Consider the following 16963-nt stretch of genomic DNA (forward strand, 5'->3'; position numbering starts at 1 on the left):
GGCCTAAACGGCTTAACCATAATCCCACAGGGGAATCTGTTGAAGATACCACTTTACCTGTCCAGCCATTTTCTTACCACCCAAGTACCAGTAAGCACTGTGGTGCAAAAATGACCTGAAATGTATTGCGATAATACATTTCTTGTTCTTGTTGTTGTTCATCTTCTTCACCATATCTCCGCATGATGGTTATCGCGCTTCATCGACGTAGGCCCTCACATGAATTGAAAGTGAGCACCATTGAGCTCTCTCATGTGCAGTCCTCAAAACAGCGTGGAGGCTCACACCGTCATATCTGGCCAGTGCTGAGTGGAACCAAGCATCCTCTCCTGTTAACTCCTTCAACGTGGCCATGACGTACGATATTTTCAATCTTGTTCTTTTCCATTCTGCATATGTGGCCGAGTCACCGGTTCTGTATCATCTCCACTATTGTCTCTTTCTAATTTAGGCGCTTCCTTATCTCTTTATTTTTGATCAGATGCCATTTTAAAAATCAGCAGTTTCTTGTCTTCAGCCTTCCTTAACATTCAGGTTTCACAACCATGCAGAAAGATCGGAAGTATCTGTGACCTAAACAGCCACATCTATGTTTTGGTACTCGTGTTTATCCACTGGCCAGCCAAGCCATTCACTGCCTTTAGTGCTATGAGACTTATTGATATTTCCTTCATGCTGTTTCCAAGAAACGTAACGATTGCGACATGTTCGAGTTGTGTTTTTCCCGTAGTTGCAGACCTCTCTCAATTCTATCGTCTTTGTCTGTTTTTGTGCTAATCAACATCCACTTAGTCTTCGTACCACGGATTTCTTGTATGTATTTCAAGCTAACGCTGTCGATATTGGTCAGAAAAAACTGGCGGCTGCTGAAGCAACTCAAGAAGATGAGCGAAGTTGTCAGCAGTGCATGACACACATTCTTAGATCTTCTCGTTTATCAAGGTCTCCTTTCATGATGTGTCCCAGATAATGTTGAAGAAACACGACAAATGTGACAAATGATGATCTCATAAACACTTTAATTGTTTGACTGCTATCTGACTACTATGGAGACCATCGATCAAGCAACAATCCACTTCTCAGCGAGAGACGATGTAGCGGACCGTGGTCCCGAGGAGTCTGGGCTTTCACCTATCTGATCCAAGTCAGTCTCTGAAAGGCCATACCTTGAACTTGGGCATGCTGATCTTAGCTTGGATGTAGCTTTAGGTTTCGTTTCTTTCGGACCCCCTTTCTTGTTGGCCATGTTTATATATGCTTTCATATACTGTAGTAGTGCCCCACAGGTTGGATAAATACAGGATATCTCAGGATAATAAGCAATAGTATGAAAAAATAACACCGCTGCTAGCGGAGCTCCGCTTCAGACGTCCATCTCTCGCAACGGACGGACGAGACCAGTCTCGTCAACAATCAAGCAGCAATCCACTTCTTATGAATTTAGTGTCTGAGTTATTTTGACAATATTTTGCTCACATGTGGTCTCCATCTCTTTTCGTTAAATTAAGTTTATTATTTCTTTTTTCATCACCTCGTTACAGAACCATTTTGTAAATATTGCTTACCATGGTGGTGGAGTTAATTTCATGGCATCAGGAATACTGTCAATGGCAATAGTATTAGTGACTGTATGTGTCATTGTGACGTCGCTATATGATATGTTCGTATCAATTTTTTTTCCATTTTCCTCACCTCAGTCTTTAACAAATTTTATGAGGAGAAATAAAAAAGTAAAGGCAATTTCAAAATTATGCAGTAGCCACAATGGATAGAAACTGATGGAAAACATGTTCATGATGGCTTATGGGTAGTCTGAACACACTGTCAAAGACAAGACAAGAAGTCTCAAAAAGGTCTGGGGCAGCCACCCGTATATTATTCCTGGCTGCAACTGGATTAGTAAGCACAGAGATGTGTACAGGGTCGAGTCCAAAACAGAACTGATGGCGGTTTTAAGGCAGACTGGAGGAAATGACGGAATTGGAGTCGGAAACGGAAGTGACGTCATCAGGGCCAGGCGGAATTTTCCGTAACTGGTCTGCAGAAAAGTGAGAGAAAAGGTCAATGGACATCGCCTCCCCTTGGTATGGCATGGTATTACTTTCATTCAAGCCATTCAGCTGCCTCCCATGTGCATGTGTGTGACACCACACAGCACAGTGCTCTACCGTTATTGTAGTTGAAGACAAGGTTAAATGAACATGGATGCTCTGCTACGGGAATGCACTGTTGTTGAACAATGAACTCCTTGCTCATTAAATGTTTTCTTATATTCTGAAAATACATGCATTGTCGATCGATGATATATGCTGTTAGTTCAATGGCTATTTCCAAATTGTCTTGCAATGAGTGAGCATCAGTGGGCTTGTGGGGGCACTTTGTAATAAATTTACAACCCATTTATAGTTTGATCCTACCTTGGCCTTCTTCTTTCCATCCATCCATTATCCACCACTTATCTGAGGTCTGGTCGCGGGGGCAGCAGCCTAAGCAGAGAAGCCCAGACCTCTCTCTCCCTAGCCACCTCCTCCAGCTCCTCTGGGAGGACCCCAAGGTGTTCCCAGGCCAGCCGGGAGATATAATCCTTCCAGCGTGTCCTGGGTCTGCCCCGTGGCCTTCTCCCAGTGGGGCATGCCCGGAACACACCCCCCAATGAGGCATCCGGGGGCATCCTAACCAGATGCCCGAACCACCTCAACTGACTCCTCTCAATGCGGAGGAGCAGCGACTCTACTCCGAGTCTCTCCTGGACTCCTCACCCTATCTCTAAGGGAAAGTCCAGCCACCCTGCAGAGAAAACTCATTTTGGCCGCTTGTATCCGCGATCTTGCTCTTTCGGTCACTACCCAAAGCTCGTGGCCATAGGTGAGAGTAGGAACGTAGATTGACTGGTAAATCGACAGCCTCACCTTTTTACTCAGCTCTCTCTTCACCACTACAGACCGTTGCAGAGCTTGCATTACTGCGGATGCCTCACCCATCCGTCTGTCAACCTCCCGCTCCAAGATACTTGAACTCCTCCACTTGAGGCAGTAATGTGTTCCCAACCCGAAGAGAGCATTCCACCCTTTTCCAGCTGAGAACCATGGCCTCGGATTTAGCGGTGCTGACTCTCATCCCCGCCGCTTCACACTCGGCTGTGAACCGCTCCAGTGAGAGCTGGAGGTCACTGTCCGATGAAGCCAACAGAACCACATCATCCGCAAATAGCAGACATGAGACTCTGAGGTCACCGAACCAAACCCCCTCCGCTCCTTGGCTGCGCCTAGACATTCTGTCCATATAACTTATGAACAGAATCGGTGATGAAGGGCAGCCCTGGCGGAGTTCAACCTCAACAGGAAACGAGTCTGACTTATTACGGGCAATGCAGACCAAGCTCCTGCTCCTCCTGTACAGGGACTGAATGGCTTGTAACAATGAGCCTTGTACCCCGTACTGTTGGAGCACACCCCACAGGATGCTTCGAGGGCCACAGTTGAATGTCTTCTCCAAATCCACAAAACACATGTGGACTGGTTGGGAAAACTCCCATGCCCCCTCCGTGTTCCACGGCCGGGACGGAATCCGCATTGTTCCTCTTGAATCTGAGATTTGACCATCAACTGAACTCTCTTCTTCAGCACCCCTGAATAGACCTTACCGGGGAGGCTGAGGAGTGTGATCCCCTTATAGTTGGAACACATCCTCCGGTCACCCTTCTTAAAAGGGGGGGCCACCACCCCGGTTTGCCAATCCAGAGGCACTGCCCCCGATGTCCATGCGATGTTGCAGAGACGTGTCAACCTGGACAGCCCCACAGCATCCAGAGCCTTGAGGAACCCAGGGTGAACCTCATCCTTCCCGGGGCCCTGCCAACTTAGAGCTTTTAAACTACCTTGGCGACTTTGGCCCCTGATATGGACGGGCCCCCCCCAGAGTCCTCCAGCTCTGCTTCCTCTAAGGAAGACATGCTGGTGGGATTGAGAAGATCCTCGAAGTATTCCTTCCACCGATCAATAATGTCTGCCGTTGAAGTCAGCAGGGCCCCATCCTCACTGTACAAAGTGTTGGTGGAGCACCACTTTCCCCTCCTGATGAGCCTGACGGTTTGCCAGAACCTTCTTGGTGCCGACCGAAAGTTGTTTCCCATGGCTTCCCCAAACTCCTCCCATGCCCGAGTTTTTGCCTCTGCAACAGCCAATGCCGCCACATGCTTGGCCTGCCGGTACCCCTCAGCTGCCTCTGGAGTCCCACTGGTCAACCAGACCCAATAGGACTCTTTCTTCAGCTTGACAGCCTCTCGAGCCTTAGGTGTCCACCAACGGGTTCATGAATTGCAGCCACAAGAGGCACCGACAACCTTGCAGCCACAGCTCCATTCTGCTGCTTCGACAATGGAGGCTCAGAACATGGCCCATTCAGACTCAATGTCCTTCGCCTCCCTCAGAATGAGACTGAAGTTCTGCTGGAGGTGGCAGTTAAAGATTTTTCTGACCGGTTCCTCTGCCAGACGTTCCCAGCAGACCCTCATTATACGTTTTTGTCTGCCTGGTCTGTCCGGCAGCCTCTACTGCCATCTGATCCAACTTACGACCAGGTGGTGATCACTTGATAGCTCAGCCCCTTTCTTCACCCGAGTGTCCAAGACATAAGGTTGCAGATCCGATGACACGAATACAAAGTCAGTCATCGAGCTGCGACCTTGGGCATCTTGGCACCAAGTGCACTTATGGACACCCTTATGCTTGAACATGATGCTCGTTATGGACAATTATGGCCAGCACAGAAGTCCAACAACTTGACACCATTTGAGTTTAGATCAGGAAGGATGTTCCCCCAAACACACCTCTCCAGGTTTCACTGTCATTGCAAGTCTCCCAGCAGAATGATAGAGTCCCCAGGAGCTGCGCCTCGCAGTGCCTCTTCCAAGGACTCCAAGGAGGCTGGGTACTCCGAACTACTGTTCGGCGCATAAGCACAAACAGTCAGAGTCCTTCCCCCAACTCGAAGGCGCAGGGAAGCAACTCTCTCGTCCAATGGGGAGAACCCCAACGTGCAGACCTCGAGCCAGGGGTCCATAAGCAAGCCCAGCCCTGCCCGACGCCTTTCACCCACAGCAACTCCAGAGTGGAACAAAGTCCAGCCTCTCTAGAGAGGAATGGTTCCAGAGCCCAGACCGTGCGGAGAGGTGAGTTTGACTATACCTAACTGGTACCTCTCAACCTGTCACACCAGTTCAGGCTCCTTCCCTGCCAAAGAGGTAACATTCCATGTCCCAAGAGCCAGTTTTGGCAACCAAGGGTCGGAACGCCAGAGTTTCCGCCTTCGGCTACCACCCATCTCACATTGCACCCGATCCCTATGGCCTCTAATGCAGGTGGTGGGCCCACAAGAGTAATTATTCTTTTATTATTATTAATATTATTAATATAATCTTGTAGTGTTAGAACACCAACTTAGGTGGATTTTGTTTTTTGTTGTTGTTGTTTGGCTTTCAATGCTTTTTTGGAAGAATAAAACCTTTTTGTCATAAAAAAGAGCTCATTATTTGATTAATGGAGATGACTGGAAAAAGAAACATCAAAAATACGAGCCAGAAAATCTGTCCTGCATTTCATCAGTCCTGACTAGTAAACAAAAAAATCAAGAGTCAAACTAAGAAAAAGGGTCTAATAATGAACAATAACAACAAGCAAGCAAATATTTCTTTTACATTAATCCGTTAACTCGGATGACCAGAAAGTGACATCATTGATAGCGCACCTCTGGGTGTTGTTGCATAGCAACACCATAACAGCTAATGCTCAAAATGACGGCACCCAAGAAAATTAAGATGAAGCTGTCAAGAGACAAAAAACGCATCCGGACCGGAATCGTTTTACATCAAGAGGAGTTGTAAAGTCAATTTTAATGAATGACTTCTGTCATTTTAGTCCCATCTGAATAGCTCTTGTCAGTAACTTTTCACAGACTGCACAGAGTAGAGACCTTTAACCTTGTAGAAAAAAAGTCGGTAAAAAAATAACCCCGGGTTAAATTAGTCAAATCGACATGTCAGTACAATTCATTCGTTTGATTCGGATTGGAGTTGAATTACAGAGGTCCTCCGGTTATCATTACTTTACCCAGTGCTTAAGTGGAAATAAAAGAATTGCCGCTGTTCTCTTTGTTGTTTGTGCTGAATAATGCGGGGTGGGGATGTAGAGAGGATGTTATATCCCCTTGAGAGTCCGAATCTTACATAGAAAAGGGTGTAGCTGTGGGGTAGGGGTGGAGGGGGTACTTCTTGCTCTTATAATTATGGCTTGCTAATGTGGTCCTAACTGATGGTACACATACATTACATACGGGGGACAGGGAAATACCAGTGTGTACCTACCACTTCAAACACTGATTTTACCCCACCAGGGCCATCTTAACAGCATTGGACAAGGTAGTCCACTGGGGCCCCTGTTTTGACAGCAAAGCAGAAACATACATAGGCATCAGAAACATTGTGGGCTCCTATGCTCCTGGGACCCCAGCCAGTGCCCATTGTGCCCATACATTAAGACAGCTCTGCACTCCAAACAGTACAGAGGTCCTCCAGTAACTATTACGTAACCCCACCTCCTGGTGTGAAACAAATCCAAATCCATAATGGGGTTAAGACGTAAAAAACAAATTTCAGTCCAAAAAGTGTTGCCAAAATTGGGTTGTGCAGTGCCAAAAATGTATGTTGTAACATTAGATGGTGCTATGCCAGCGCTTAACCCGACACACAGACACTGACAACACCAGGAAGTTGTTTAATTTCTTTTCTTTAAAACAACAGTGCCCAAAGCACCTTCACCACAATAAACAAATAAACACAATAATATTTCACTCTTGAAATCTCTCCTCCACACCTACCAGAAACATCTGTCCTCTATCTCCCAACTCCAGCTCACTTGCTGGATGTCCTTTAAATAGTCCTTGACCCGGAAGTGCTTCTACTCTTCCGTCCATGTGATTTGCCAGCACTTTCGGGTCAGACGGAGAATTAAAGTTCTTTAATCAGTCCGGAAGTACTTCAGGGCTATGCATGAGGCATGGCTACTCCGGTCCTCTCACAGCTCCTCCTGGCGGCACCAACGATACCCAACTGGGCTGAGCAACTGAACTCCAAGTCCCAAGATGCCCTACGGGAATCTGGGGCACCGTTACACTCCAGGGAAGCTGCCATCTAGCATTTTGGGGGAGGCAGTGTCCTTAAAAATCTGCCTTCCCCCATCCTTCCATCGCAGGGACGTCCCAGCTGGGTTGAGCTGCCGGCTATCTCTTACAATGTCCAGATGAATTATAAAATTAACAGACCTCAAGGAGACAAGAAATTAATTTTAAAACAAACACAAATTATTGCATTAGTGTTGTGACTGTGGGCAGGTCAGAGAAGCATTCTTTTGAATTCTTTAGTTTTATTTTTTATGTATCTTGAGTGTAGAATAGCTTGTTCATCACCTGCCAGCAATTCCAGTGGTGGGTTTAAGTAGCTGCACAATCTGCCATGTCTGTATATGAGCTGTGGTGAAAAAAAAAAACGTTTTGCTGAATGTATTGCAAATATTTCTGGTTTTCTGAATAGATCTCTTGGGTTCCTGACCTTCTGACCCCATCCTGCTCTTTAGCTTTGTTGTTTTGGCACTTTTCGATCTCCCGATTTTGACCCTTTTATTTTTTTCCATCTCAATCCTGAATTTGTCCTTTAAAAATCTTATTGTTTCCCCCGACACAACATGTTCTGGTGCTGGCAGAGGTGAAACTATCTGCCCTGACGGACTCCTGCAGGATTGACTATTAACCAACAGATCTGTGATTGTTAATTCCTTTCTAAATAAAGTCCAACTCCTTACACTTCAAACCCCTTTTCTTTTTCTTCTTTTGTTTCCTGAATTTCCAAACCCTTAAGGAGGCTTTTGAAAGGCCTAACCCCCCTCCTTTAACTTTCCTTCATTGTTTTAATTGTTATATTCTTATAATCCTTATTTCTCTTTGTTTCCTTTGTGTGTACAAGATTCTTGACTTAAATGCTGTTACTGTACCTCTCACAAAATTTAAAACATCAGCACAGTGACATACAGTCTGTTTGGTCATTGTTTCATGTGACTGGCAATAGTGCCGATGCTACAAACAATATGGGTGTAACTGTAGTGGTTTTTAAAAATAAATAAATAAAAGTGAAAATAACCACCCAGAACACTGAAAAATGACTCCAATGAACATCACAATGCTCTGACACTAAAGAAGAACCAGAAAATAACAAATATTAAAACACTGGAACTGAATAAATGAACAAACTACAACCTGCTCCAGTGTGTCCTCAAGGCTTCTGACAGCCAGTAATGAGAACTACAAGTTAGGGGCAAAAGAAGAAGAAGCAAGGAGACCCTACTTATTGTTCATGTGGCAGCTGGAATTTCTAATTTCTTATAAGTGATTTTGGAAGTCAAGTTCTGTTTAATTACTTTTAAAAGTATAAAGCCTAATATTCTATATCCTTGACTCATTGCTATTTAGTAATAGCAAAGTTGCGATCATTTTGTACATGAGAACAAAACATTTCTGGATTGTAATTTGAACTGAAACGCCCTTCATATGAAATCTTTATATTAATGTTTCCTACAGCAAACAAACGCTATGATGGTGTAAGCAATTGTGTGGAACAGTACTTACAGTAACACCGGGGATAATAGCTGGAATGGAGGGTCTCCACTGTGCAAATGGAAATTCAAAGGAATGTGTAGTTAAAAAAAAGAAGAGGAAATGGGAAGGCTGGTAAAGCATCTTTATTGCACCACACACCTCAGTACACTGCGGTGAACGTGATTTAAACAAACTGAAAAGATGAATCAGAGCAACAAAAGGCAAAAAAGACAAGAGGTCCTTAATTAGAGTCCCTACTCTCTAAAGGACAGCATGGAAAACAATTATAAATTGGCATGAAGACATGCAGTATCCACACTGACGTGAAAATCACGTCAAACAGATAGATAGATAGATAGATAGATAGATAGATAGATAGATAGATAGATAGATAGATAGATAGATAGATAGATAGAATACGCAAATTAATAAATAGATAGTGTAAGAGATGCCCAGACACATACAGACACACAAACCAAGAATGTCCCAAAACACACACATTTATTGCTGTCTCCTGTACACAGCACCAAATACTGCACAAATCAGCACACATTCCTCTCCTTTTCCTCTTTTCTTCATCTTCTTCTCTGTCACCTTCACTCCTCCTCTCACAAGCTCTTTCTTCTTCCTCTCAACTCTGGACCTTCTAATGGAGTGAGGTGGCCCCTTTTACACTGCCCCGGGTGTACTCCAGGTGCTCTGCAATGATCTTCCAGCAGCACTTCCAGTTGGGGCAGAGGTGCTGCAGTCTCGGGCTCCAAAACCCTCCTGGTGCCCCCTGGTGGCGGCCACGGGCCCCAATATAGTTAAGCTTCTAAGCTCTGATCACGTGGCCCTGATGCTGACCCCAGGATGGCTGCCCTATCGTGGTCCAAGAGAGGTACTGTCCCTCTCCTGGTTCTTCCAGGCGTTCCAGCTGGGCAGGATTCCCAGCTGTCCGCCACAATAGATAAAAGGCACTATAAGATAGATAGATAGATAGATAGATAGATAGATAGATAGATAGATAGATAGATAGATAGATAGATAGATAGATAGATAGATAGATAGATAGATAGATAGATAGATAGATAGATAGATAGATAGAAAAGGCACTATATAATAGATAGATGTGGGAGTACTTCATTGATGCTGACCAACAATGGTGCCATACCGCAGTGGAGCGTCCATGTTCAACTGACCTCAGCTTCAGCCAGACTAACGGCAGAGCACTGTGCTTTGTGTGTTTGAATTACTCATAAGCCATCACAAACGTGGTGTATTGTGTCAGCTACTGTCCATTGTGGTAACTTTATGATTTACCTTTGTATATAAAATGTTCTTTGTTAGCAGATACCTACGGCGGTGAGGCTCAGTAGAGGTATGTAATAATCCACCGAGACGCGAGGGGGCACTGCCGTTAACGCTGTCATCTTCTTTTCTCCCCACAGTGCAGAGAAGCCACATGATGAAGACATTTAGCTCCGCATCTTCCGGTCCAGCTGCCATAAAATCCCATGCATCTTTGAAGGAGCCGACACTTTTGGCCAGAGCAAACTTCCTGCGATCCTTTGTTTTAAATTCCTACTAAAGGGATGCACAACAACGAGTGCTGTTTTCAGTTCTTTTTTTTATTTTTTATCTTTTAACGTATTAAAAGGATGTCCTGGTTGGTAACCCCAAAATTTCTTACCACAGTCCTCAGCTGCCATTACCACACCAGGGGAACAGGAAATTGTGGCAGTAGGTGTTGGCGACCCTGGGGCTTCAGCAGTTGTTTGGGACCAATGCAACCTTGTTAAGAACCCCTTGCCATTAGTTATAATGGAGTAGTGGAGTGGCACACAATAATCGTTTGCTATGAAAGCCTTTTATAAGAATAGTGATATGTCAAAGGGAATTTCTGCATCATTACCAGTTAGGACGTAATCATCGTGTCCCGTCTGCTCATGCGATTACAACATGGGTGTGTAATTTCGAAGAAACGGATTCAGCTTTAAAAAAGAAGTCCCCCGGTGGACACATACTGCCCGACAATCAATGGCAGCTATTCGACGATTGTTGGGAAGGCGCGTCATTTCACACAACGGCCTCTGAGATCACTGTTTCTGATTTTTTTTCTGGGGGGACATCTTAAAAGCCAAGTGTACAACACACGTACTACAACCATCGCTGAACTAAAAAGGAGGACTGAAGAGGAAATCATCGGCATTCCTCTAGACATGTTATGTCGAGCAATGCAGAATTTCCACCACAGGCTGTCAGAATGTGTATGGAGAAATGGACACCAACTTCATGATGTTTTCTTCAATACAGAAAATAAATATTGATTACCATCATTGATTGCATATCCTGTACAATACATTTCATTCTTAAATGTATTTTGTAATGTGTTTATTCGTTGTGAGAGATGGTCGGCAGTTAATCTCGGCCAACACCCCCACGCCGCCAGATGGAGTCCTTCCTGCAACATAAAGGTCCCCGAGTTCCAGCAGGGCATCATGGACATTGGAGTTTTATTTCACAGCCCTGCTGGATACCATGGGGGCCTCCAGGGGATGCTGCAGGAAGGCACGATGATTTTTATTATAGCCCGGAAGTACTCCCTAGTCACGGGGATGGAAATAATGAAGTACTTCCAGGCTGAAGAAAAAGAGAGTTTCCATCGGACACGGAAGTGCTATGAAATCACATGGACTGAGGGGTCAAGAACTACAAAGGATGATGGGAAACCCAGTAGCCAGAGCCGAGTTGGGAGGAAGGGTGACGGAGCTGCTGGGAGTGGAGGATTGATTGGAGTATTGTTATTTGTGATTATTGTATTATTATTAAGTATTGTGGTGGTGGAGGTGCTTTGTTCACATTACTGAAATCATAAATTAATTTCTTGGACTTTTTACCTGGTGTCTGGACGTGTTGTCTACTGGTGTCACGGAGTAACAGCGACCCCTGCTGTCACATCGTGCATCGAACGTCAATTGACAATCTCCCGTTTCTTTGTGCCACCCTGTATATAAGTACAGTATATGTGTGTGTGTGTGTGTGTGTATAAAAATATACATTAAAGGATAACACTGGTCAACAAGAATTTTGCTACTGGGGTTCTTTCATCTGTACTTTAACAAATTTCACCTCCAAATCTGAAAACCATTTTTGTCGAGCACGTCCCGCTTTTTTAGTTATTATGTTCCAGGTCTTGGACAACTAGGGTGACTGGACAGTAAAGGCGATGCGTTTCAGCATTTAACAAATAAGTTTGGTCTCGAGAAAAGTGAAGCCATAATTAAGGAAGGTGTTTTTGTTGGCCCTGAAATCCGTGAACTGATGCTTGACGATGAGTTCAAAAGGAAACTGAAGCCCACTGAATCAGCACCCTCGTTCGTGCGGGTTGTTCAGAAATTTCTTGACAGTCACAGAGCAGAGAATTATACTGAGCTTGCGGAGAACTTGCTGAAAGGATATTAGCTTACAGGAGCCCAAATTTCACTGAAGACGCATTTTTTTACATTCTCATCTCGACTTTTTTCCACCAAATCTAAGCGATGTCAGAGATGAGTATGGGGAAAGATTTCATCAAGATATAAAGGTGATGGAAAGCTGATATCGAGGAAAACTCACTCCGAGCATGATGGGTGACTACTGTTGGTTCTTGCAAAGAGTACAAGCACAAAAGTGAGTGCCTCCAACATTTTTGGGCACACTGACCTCATTTTTATATTGAGGTAAATTGACATAAATACAGTGGTGTGAAAAACTATTTGCCCCCTTCCTGATTTCTTATTCTTTTGCATGTTTGTCACACAAAATGTTTCTGATCATCAAACACATTTAACCATTAGTCAAATATAACACAAGTAAACACAAAATGCAGTTTTTAAATGATGGTTTTTATTATTTAGGGAGCAAAAAATCCAAACCTACATGGCCCTGTGTGAAAAAGTAATTGCCCCCTTGTTCAAAAATCACCTAACTGTGGTGTATCACACCTGAGTTCAATTTCCGTAGCCACACCCTCCCAGGCCTGATTACTGCCACACCTGTTTCAATCAAGAAATCACTTAAATAGGAGCTGCCTGACACAGAGAAGTAGACCAAAAGCACCTCAAAAGCTAGACATCATGCCAAGATCCAAAGAAATTCAGGAACAAATGAGAACAGAAGTCATTGAGATCTATCAGTCTGGTAAAGGTTATAAAGCCATTTCTAAAGCTTTGGGACTCCAGCGAACCACAGTGAGAGCCATTATCCACAAATGGCAAAAACATGGAACAGTGGTGAACCTTCCCAGGAGTGGCGGCCGACCAAAATTACCCCAAGAGCGCAGAGACGACTCATCCGAGAGGTCACAAAAGACCCCAGGACAACGTCTAAAGAACTGCAGGCCTCACTTGCCTCAATTAAGGTCAGTGTTCACGACTCCACCATAAGAAAGAGACTGGGCAAAACGGCCTGCATGGCAGATTTCCAAGACGCAAACCACTGTTAAGCAAAAGAACATTAGGGCTCGTCTCAATTTTGCTAAGAAACATCTCAATGATTGCCAAGACTTTTGGGAAAATACCTTGTGGACTGATGAGACAAAAGTTGAACTTTTTGGAAGACAAATGTCCCATTACATCTGGCGTAAAAGGAACACAGCATTTCAGAAAAAGAACATCATACCAACAGTAAAATATGGTGGTGGTAGTGTGATGGTCTGGGGTTGTTTTGCTGCTTCAGGACCTGGAAGGCTTGCTGTGATAGATGGAACCATGAATTCTACTGTCTACCAAAAAGTCCTGAAGGAGAATGTCCGGCCATCTGTTCGTCATCTCAAGCTGAAGCGATCTTGGGTGCTGCAACAGGACAATGACCCAAAACACACCAGCAAATCCACCTCTGAATGGCTGAAGAAAAACAAAATGAAGACTTTGGAGTGGCCTAGTCAAAGTCCTGACCTGAATCCAATTGAGATGCTATGGCATGACCTTAAAAAGGCGGTTCATGCTAGAAAACCCTCAAATAAAGCTGAATTACAACAATTCTGCAAAGATGAGTGGGCCAAAATTCCTCCAGAGCGCCGTAAAAGACTCACTGCAAGTTATCGCAAACACTTGATTGCAGTTATTGCTGCTAAGGGTGGCCTAACCAGTTATTAGGTTCAGGGGGCAATTACTTTTTCACACAGGGCCATGTAGGTTTGGATTTTTTCTCCCTAAATAATAAAAACCATCATTTAAAAACTGCATTTTGTGTTTACTTGTGTTATATTTGACTAATGGTTAAATGTGTTTGATGATCAGAAACATTTTGTGTGACAAACATGCAAAAGAATAAGAAATCAGGAAGGGGGCAAATAGTTTTTCACACCACTGTATGCTTTACCGTGTCTTTGGTATCGTCTTCTGGTTTGTTTTCAGAATAAACACATCAAAACAATTTTGGTGGGACAGAGTCCATACTCCAGATATCCAGATATTAGATTGATATTCAAAAGTGTCAAAACGTCAATGATGCGTATTTCAAACACCTGACGTGCTAGCTTAATTCCGATTTCATATATGAAATCAGTGTAAAAAACTTCATAAAGAGATGCTCTGAAGTTCCCAGAAGCAAACAAAAAATATTTTTCTGTATGCCAGTGTAATTTACTTCACACTTCATCATCAAATTGCCTCCCCCCCTCCATAGATTTGTTGGCTGTTTTGGGTGCGACCCTCTTCTACTGAGTACCGAACTTCTGAATGTGGAGATAAGCACAATGTCGCCTCGCTCTGCTCTGTTTGCCTTAGTCATTTTTTTTTTTCTTGTTTGTTTTTTACCCAAGCCCCTCGACACAATTGAGAACATAAAGACGCCCCCTCCCCGACTCCTCTACTTACATGGACTTTGCATTCTCTTTGGATGCACGCTGCTGCTGCTCAGGACAAAGGACAAGAGGGCTTCACATGGCTTTCAAAGGACTGTGTGTGCGGCTTTATGTGAGAAAGTTGTCGCGGTCCTCCTCCTTGTCTTCTCACACTTACATTCAGTGGCACCCTGCTCTATGGTGAGGTGATGGAGCGAGTCTGAGGCGTTTTTAATCCTATCTCAGGGCCTCAGTTTAAGGGGGGGCTCAGTTTATTCAGGTTAATTTGTCTAACTGCAGTCTTCCACTAACTGCATCTCGCTTACCTGGTAGTGACGTCTCTTAAGTGGGACGTACGAACAGACCTTTTGGTGGGCAGGGTCTCAGAAGTGGAGAAGGGGCAACTGTTGTTATATCTTAATCCTGGGCTCAAATTTTGTGCCCACTATGCTGGGAAATTTGGCTGTAACTTCAAGCGTATTATAACAATCACAGCTTTACCTCCATGATTGCTGTTTATGTTGGATTATCAGAAAAGACACAAAACAACTTTCATTGTGCCTACTCTTTCTTTTTGTAATGTAACAAATCTTTACAAGACAAAATAGCAAATAAAAAGAATTATGGGTCCCTGGTACATCTTCAGTCCATAAAAATAGCAGATCACCATTCGCCAGTGGTTCTCAACCTGTGGGGCGGGCGAAGTAACAAAAAGGGGGGCGCGAGATGTGAAAAAAAGAAAAGAATCAAAAATATGAAAAAAAAAACAAATTAACTTAAACTACATTCTGATGCTAGAACAATAAATATAGAGTTAGATAAATGTCTATAAAAGTTAAGTAGGTATAATAAAATATGCATCTACATTTTAAAAAAATGTTAGGGGGGGGGCGATTAAAACTGTTATGAAAACTCGGGTCGCAAATACTTAAAGATTGAGAAACGCCGCCATTCGCTGTTCCTCTTTGGCGCAAACGTTGAGCAAAGCAGTCATGTTTACTCCTAGAAACCAACAGAGGAAACTGACTGGTCAAGGCTGAAACTGTACCACTGTGACCACGGACTCGCCGTGTTCCTATACAGTCATGTGAAAAAGTTTGGGAAGCCCTCTTAATTCTTTGGATTTTTGTTTCTCATTGGCCGAGCTTTCGAAGTAGCAACTTCCTTTTAATATCTGACATGCCTTATGGACACAGTAGGATTTCAGCAGTGACATTAAGTTTATTGGATTAACAGAAAATATGCAATATGTATCATATCAAAATTAGACAGATGCATAAATTTGGGCACGCCAACAGAGATATGACATCAATACTTAGTTGAGCCTCCTTTTGCTCCTTTGAGCCTCTTGACGCCTCCTATAGCCTTTGAGTGTCTGGATTCTGGATGGAGGTATTTCTGACCATTCTTCATACAAAATCTCTCCAGTTCAGTTCAATTTGAATGACAGCCTACTTCAGATCATCCCATAGATCTTCGATGATATTCAAGTCAGGGGACTGTGACGGCCATTCCAGAACATTCTGCTTCTCCCTCTGCATGAACACCTTTGTAGATTTCGAGCTGTGTTTTGGGTCATCGTCTTGTTGGAATATCCGACCCCTGCGTAACTTCAACTTTGTGAATGATGCTTGAACATTATCCTGAAGAATTCATTGATATTGAGTTGAATTCATCCAACCCTCGACTTTAACAAGGGCCCCAGTCCCTGAACTAGCCACACAGCCCCACAGGATGATGGAACCTCCACCAAATTTGACAGTAGGTAGCAGGTGTTTCTGCTGTGGGTTGGCACCCTGCCCAGGATTGGTTCCTGCCTTGTGCCCTGTGTTGGCTGGGATTGGCTCCGGCAGACCCCCGTGACCCTGTATTCGGATTCAGCGGGTTAGAAAATGGATGGATGGATAGCAGGTGTTTTTCTTGGAATGCGGTGTTCTTCTGCTGCCATGCAAAGCTCTTTTTGTTCTGACCAAATAACTCAATTTTTGCCTCATCAGTCCAAAGCACTTTGTTCCAAAATGAATCTGGCTCGTCTAAATGAGCATTTGATACAACAAGCGACTCTGTTTGTGGAGTGAGTGCAGAAAGGGCTTCTTTCTCATCACCCTGCCATACAGATGTTCTTTGTGCAAATTGCACTGAATTGTAGAACGATGTACAGACACACCACCTGCAGCGAGATGTTCTTGCAGGTCTTTGGAGGTGATCTGTGGGTTGTCTGTAACCATTCTCACAATCCTGCTCATATGCCGCTCCTGTATTTTTCTTGGCCTGCCAGACCTGCTGAGTTGGTTTAACAGCAACTGTGCCTGTGGCCTTCCATTTCCCGATGACATTCCTTACAGTTGAAACTGACAGTTTAAACCTCTGAGATGGCTTTTTGTAGCCTTCCCTTAAACCACGAGACTCAACAATCTTTGTTTTCAGATCTTCTGAGAGTTGCTTTGAGGATCCCATGCTGTCTGTCACTCTTCAGAGGAGAGTCAAAGGGAAGGAAGCACAACTTTCAATTGA

This window comes from Polypterus senegalus, chromosome 16 (genome assembly GCF_016835505.1).
Source record: "Polypterus senegalus isolate Bchr_013 chromosome 16, ASM1683550v1, whole genome shotgun sequence".
NCBI classification, from domain to species: Eukaryota; Metazoa; Chordata; class Cladistia; order Polypteriformes; family Polypteridae; genus Polypterus; species Polypterus senegalus.